The sequence below is a fragment of the Perissodus microlepis genome, chromosome 16, assembly GCF_051167445.1.
Source record: "Perissodus microlepis isolate ML-2025 ecotype Zambia chromosome 16, ASM5116744v1, whole genome shotgun sequence".
Classification (NCBI taxonomy): Eukaryota; Metazoa; Chordata; class Actinopteri; order Cichliformes; family Cichlidae; genus Perissodus; species Perissodus microlepis.
Genome location: NC_140476.1, coordinates 15,032,401 through 15,039,285, shown reverse-complemented (window position 1 = coordinate 15,039,285; position 6,885 = coordinate 15,032,401).

The following is a 6,885-nucleotide window of genomic DNA, read 5'->3' as shown; positions in this document are numbered from 1 at the left end:
GCTGTTTGGAAAAGCATTGCCTTGCAAAATGAATCCAACTCTGGGCACTGTGTTTCACTAATATCTGCTTCTCTTACATTTGTCTGCACTATAGTAGGCAGCTGTGGATATGGTCTGGCAGGCAGATAGATAGATAGATAGATAGATAGATAGATAGATAGATAGATAGATAGATAGATAGATAGATAGATAGATAGATAGATAGATAGATAGATAGATAGATAGATAGATAGATAGATAGATAGATAGATAGATAGATAGATAGATAGATAGATAGATAGATAGATAGAGCCAATTAAATTTTGTCTGCATAATGACAAATCACACTTATTGTCACATTACTTGTTGTGCATATGTGGGTTGCAGTTTTTGACAGTTTTAAACTCTTGACCTTTGAGCTAGTATTAAACTACTCATTCTCCAACACCAAGTATGTCTGAAATATTTGACTGATTACTTTTCACAAAGAGTGTAATCCTCATTATCACGTGCTTCAGCCTTATCTTCATTTTCAGAGTTAACAGAGGCATCCAAAAAAGGAAAAAAAAAGTGTAACTCTACAGTGAACCTGGCATATTATTCTTGTGACAATGTGCTGTTAAAGAAACTGTCTTTATTCATTGTGTCAGGGAAAGTGCTTTTAAAAATAAATAAATAAATTGGAATATTGTGGTGCATGGAGTATGATCTAAGGTATGCGTGTAAAGTTTTAAAAACTACCACTCCTTACACATTTGTTTAACTACTTGTATATAACTACTAGATAAAAAAGACCATCCTCAATATATTATCTGGGTTTCCATTCCATATTTAACTAATGCTTATTTGCTTATGTGACCTTTAGCTTGCAAACTAGTTACGTCATATGTTTTCTAGCATAATCTGCAAAGTGAATGACAAACATCTACAAAAGCTATTGTCAGCATACAGGGTTGAACATGTGGACTGAGAAATTATTGTCATATTTTTAATATCATCTATGATTTTCTAATATATATATATATATATATATATATATATATATATATATATATATATATATATGAAATAAGATATTAAAAAAAACATGGCATTGTATCTCATTTTTGTGTATCTCCTGATTCAAATGTTTTCATGGCAAATACATATGATAGCTGTGAAAATAACACCCAGTTTGTACAAAAGGAGAAAAATAGCATAATTTCAATTCAGATATCTTAATTATTTCACTCCATTTCCATCAGCCAGAATAAAGAAAAATTGCACTGTATGATCATTCTACTTGGACACAAAAGCACTTAAGTGTGATGGGCAAAGTGGCACTCAGTTACTCTGAAGCTGATAAAAAGGGAGAGACATTAATTGAATGACCTTGGCATTACTGGTTTATTAAGCAAATGCACTTCAATGGAAAAAGAATAAAACTGGAGAAAGTTGTGCCTCATTGGCTATCTTATCACTGAGGTCTTTGACAGTGTCTTGAATGTTGTTTATTGTCGGTGAAAGCTTTGTTTAATTGTTGCGTAATCGGAAAAATTATAGAAATGCTAGTGTAGATTTCAGTAATTTATGACACGAGAGCGTCTTAATGTTCAGATGAAACTGGGTTAAAACTGAGTGAACACCAGTTTTAATAGACTGCTAATAAGATCGCTAACAGGATGTCTTAATAATAATATAATCAGAGATGCCACGCTGTCCTCCAAACACATCATGATATGTGCAAAAAATAAAAAAAATAAAAAATGCTGAATACTGAATAAGAGCCTATCCTACTATAGTAACATGTTATTGGTGGTGAATACCTGAACTCCAGCTGAGGGCAGACACTGGCTGCTATGACAGATCCATCAAAGCAGCAGAGGCTGTCTCTCCTGATGTGGACTTCAGCGTGGGTTCTGCCTGCTGCTGAGAGCTGAGGCCGGCTCTGCATTGTCCACTGGCACCCAGCCAGACTGGCCCTGCTCCTATTGTCCTTCACCCTCCAAGCTCTGAAGCCTGCTATTCAATTAAGATACAGTAACTTTGTAATGCATGCTTCAAGAGAGGCTTTAAGCGCAGTTCCAATATTAGGACTGTACATTTGAATGAATGAGCCAGTAACTGTAGAGGCTCTTTAAAGTTAATCAGGATCAGTAGACAGTAGAGAGTCTTTATGAAACTGTTTTTGTCTTGCTTTCTTGCAGACCATATGACACCATGCTGTACAGTATGCCTTGGACCAGACTTCCAAACAGTCCCTGCATCATCTGGTGTATCTGTCACATCCACAATTACATTATTGCTGTTTCACTCACACGAGCCACTGTGTCAGAGCTCTGAAAACCAAACAGATGGAGCTAGTTGGCAACAGAAGGCATGCAAATCATGGATCATTTGATTGGAGTTCTTATTTAATTATTCAACCAAGTGGCCGTTTTGGCTAAGACTCAATACATGCTGTCTACTGTACAATATGTGTAAGCAACTGTTACAATCTTCAACTAATAATGAGTTACTTAAAACTAATTGTGTTTTATGCACTGTTTTTTTGGGGGGGGGAGTATACATTAAAAAAGCAAACATAAAATGCTGGAAATGTGCTCTCGCTTCATTTTTTTAACTCCCAATTTTAGCACTAATGATTGCTGGTTTAACCGTTTGGCATTTTGTCTTCACTTTTACTTAGCAAAACATAATTCAGCAGTGAGTAGGAGGGAGCTACAGCATTTTCTATGTGTGCATTGATTTTGTGAAAGCAGCATTGCATCGCATATAACATACTAACATTTCGTGAACACACAAGAGTAGATCATGAAATATGACTACAGCCACATACAGGTGTGATGTTCTTTTCATGTAAGCCTTGAATTGGAGGGGAAAAAAATAGTGAGAACTGGAGAGGCAGCAGTGACAATGAACCCAAATTACAATCATGTGAAACTAGACCACAGATTTCAAGTAGTGAAGTAAATTAAATGAAAATTTAGTGTTGGCTGAAATAGTTTGCAGGAAAAACAAAATGAGCTGTATTTAACATTCAGGCACAATGTTGAAAAGTGACAATTGCTTATCTCCATGGAGATCAATAATGGCTGCAGGATCATTGTGTAAAGTGTCTGCAGGTTTAATGCAGATAGGATGTCATTATTATTTTCTTTCTCCTAATGACCATCATTATGCACGGACACTGATTGAATTCCATTTGTTACCTACGTTTGAGCCTGAGTGGAATAATTACCATTTAAGTATCTCCATTAAAATTCATGCACGGATGTTCATACTCAGACCTTCTTTTAAAAATAACTAAAGTATTCATTGAATACAAAATGCATCAGATATAACACAGCCTTGCTTTCACACTTCAAAAATAATTACATGGATGCTATTAGAATGCATTCTTTTTTAGTTTGTATGTTTTTTATTTTTTTTAAGTGATGACAAAAGAAAAGCGAGAAACAGTTGCTGCTCAGTTGCTATCAATGCAGCACACTCTCTTAATATTTAATTAAAATGGATCTGCTGGTAAGTGTGATCAATATCCAGCACCCTGTCTAAATTGCTTTTTCAACCTCTCGAGTCACATACAAAATAAATATATTTCAGTCTTTGCATACATGTTCCACTTCTGTTTTTATAACACAGGATAAACCGTGGTTGTGATGCACTGAGATATAATTTGAACTTTTTCTGCTGTTACAAGCATGAATGACAGCTTCAGACTCTATTGCTTCCCAAAGGAACTGAGTCATAGGTCTATAAGCCTATTTCTTTATCTATTGGTGCATAAATTTAGCAACAACAACACATGTCACTCTTTGTTTCTTCTTTAACTTGTAGGCATCTTGAGTGTATAGTCCCCCAAATGGAAGTAACTCTGTTTATGCTGCAGGTAAATAAGGCAGTCTCTTCCTTAATATTGCCATCTTTCTGTAAATACACTGCAGTAGCTGAACAATTAGTCAACAGAGGAGAACGGAAAGGGGATTTGGCCACACCTAATCAATCACTGACAGATTACTGCTAAAGCCACTTCCATACACATTAAAGAAGGACAAATGCAGAGTTGCAACTGAACAAGTTCTAGTTTTAAGCCAACAGTGGGACTTCCTGGTGATTTATCAAAGTCACTGCTGCTGAGCAGCATGCCTGTGTGATTGTAGTTCACAGCAGACAGAACTGAGGCGCAGCATTGAAAAGAGTGTTTATGCCCTCAGCTTTGGCACTGTCAGCCTTGCGGAATTTACTGTAAATCACATTGCTTTTATTGCAAGATTTAGTAGTTTATCCTCTTGTGGGCTCTATTCACTTCAAGCTTGTCGCTATTAGGATTTTAGCCTAAGTCTATAAAGGGGCTTGGATACACATCTTGAAATATTGTGGGAAATCAAGTCTGTAATTTTTCACTATTTACACATCTTTCTCCCTATAATAGCCAAATGTTTCAATGCCGCAGCATCTTAAGTGTGTGTAAAATCTCTATTGAAGATGAGAATCACTGACTCTGATAGCCCAGAGATATTGTACAGTAGCTCTGCAAATTATGTTGTTTACACTATGAACAGCCCCAAATCAAATTTGGTTAATTTGTGTAATGATAGAGAACATAAACACAGTGTGAAGCAAGGACAATATTTTGTTTGAGAGCTGGTGGAAGAACTCAATATATTGTTACATTTGTTAGAAGATGTGACACTACCTGTTCTATGGTTATTGTGAAACAACAATCGCAGTAAAGCTCAGTCAATAACTCTCCAAACCACTGATCTGGGGAATTTAAACTGTTACATCAAGTTGTATGCCCCAGTGCATGCAGCTGGTTTCTCCAGAGTCAGTGTTTCATGGCAGAGAAAAATAAATGCCCAGCAACATTGCTGAAGTGATCACACATGACATAAGAGTCTGCAGGCAGAAGGTTAAAAAACAGCCAGTCACATGCCATGTAAACCCCTAACCTCATTCCTGGGGAAATGAACAATTTCAGCTTGCGTGTGTGTGTGTGTGTGTGTGTGTGTGTGCGTGCGTGCGTGCGTGCGTGCGTGCGTGCGCGCACACTTATGTGTGTGTGTGCATTTTTGTGTGTCTGTGTGAGCATGTTAAATTTATAAACTTTTTATACTTCAAAAGTGTTCAAGCATGAGCATTATAATTTTTAAACTGATGTTAATCTGTGAGATAAATGAATATATTGAATATATCCTTTTTAGAAACTCAAATACATCCATACAAATTTATAGCATTATAAATTAGATAGATAGATAGATAGATAGATAGATAGATAGATAGATAGATAGATAGATAGATAGATAGATAGATAGATAGATAGATAGATAGATAGATAGATAGATAGATAGATAGAATCATATCTGGCTAACCTTATTTTTTCTGAGGGTTTGATATGTGTCAAGGATTCAAGTGTGTGATGGACATGAACTGTGCTCCATGTAGCTGTATGTGCAGGTGTCTGCATGATGTGTGTATTGACGTGCTGTAGCAAGAGTTCAGGGAGGCAGCTGAGCAAAATAATTTAGAATGTCCTGCCTGCTGACACAAGGACAAAGGCACATACTGAACATGCCCATATGAGGAAGGAGACACCGGACAAAGCTACACATGGATATGCACTGCTGTTGTTTTCACCGTGACCTCCACAACACAGAGAGATTTTCACTGGCCGCTCCTACAAGCATGGACACTCAGTTTTGGTAATCTGAGACATTGTTCTCCTATTATTAGAAAATTATCTGAGCCCCCTCTGTCAATAATCAGCAGCAGAATGTATTTGAATTGACTTCTGTCATCAAGGCATTTTTCTTCATATCATCTCTAACAGAATAGACTTCCATGCAGCAGTAGCAAACGATTCTGGAGTGTATGAGCTTAAACTGTCATTTCCCAGAGAGTTTCAGTGGCTGCTCCATGTCCTGCCTTATGGGTAGGATTTCTCCAAAGAGTTTATGCAGTTGGAATTAGCATGGTGCAGTCAAGGGAGTACTGAAGGCTAAATCAATGCATCACTCCCAGGGCCTTGAGTATGGAGATGAGAGGGCATAATGCGACTTCTGGTGCCAAACCTCATATCATGTGTCTAACCAGGGTCTTTCTGCAGCACTACCCCAATGGAAAGAGATCACCTTCTTTTTTCAAGGCCACAGATAATACAGATCATAGTGAATAGTTTGAGAGTAACCTGCTAAAATATACATCATGACAATGAAAGGAAGATGACAGTTTACGCCACACAAAAACATGCCTTGGTAGTTGCCAGTTTGATACAAATTACAATAAGATGGCTTTTAGTTCATTTTAGGAAACAATGGGAAGCAACTATGTTAGTTCTGTTTGAAATTAAAAAGATTAACCAGCACCAGCACTGATAGCTCATTGATTTGTATCGATCTATATATCTATATACAATATATAGATCTATATATATACCTAATAGTGTAAATGAATTTCAGTTTTATGGGGGGTTATGTGAAGGGTAAAGATGTGATTTCTTCTAGGCTTGATGCACTGGTTTCCAGTCTTCTTTTCAGTGTGAGGTTGCCAGGCACCTTGCATAGACTACAGTGTCTAACTACCTGCTGCTCGCTGTAAACTCGTACTCCCAGCAAACATGCAAATGTGTACGTATTGCTTAATATTTTCTTACCCTAAACCAGTGCACTGTTGATGCACTGCATGTGGTTATTCACACTATTCATGCCATCATTTGGATCAACAATGGCAGAAAAAGCAGCTGATACTCTTGGTGTATGACCTGGAAAACAACAGATGCTTTTCATTCTCATTGTTGACTCTGTATATGTAAAATGTATGCAAAGCCAAACGAATTACGCATCATACCTACAGTTGAATAAATGTGCAAATACACATGTGGCTCAGAAGAGTGTTTACAGCAGCACACATACACAGTGCCAACGA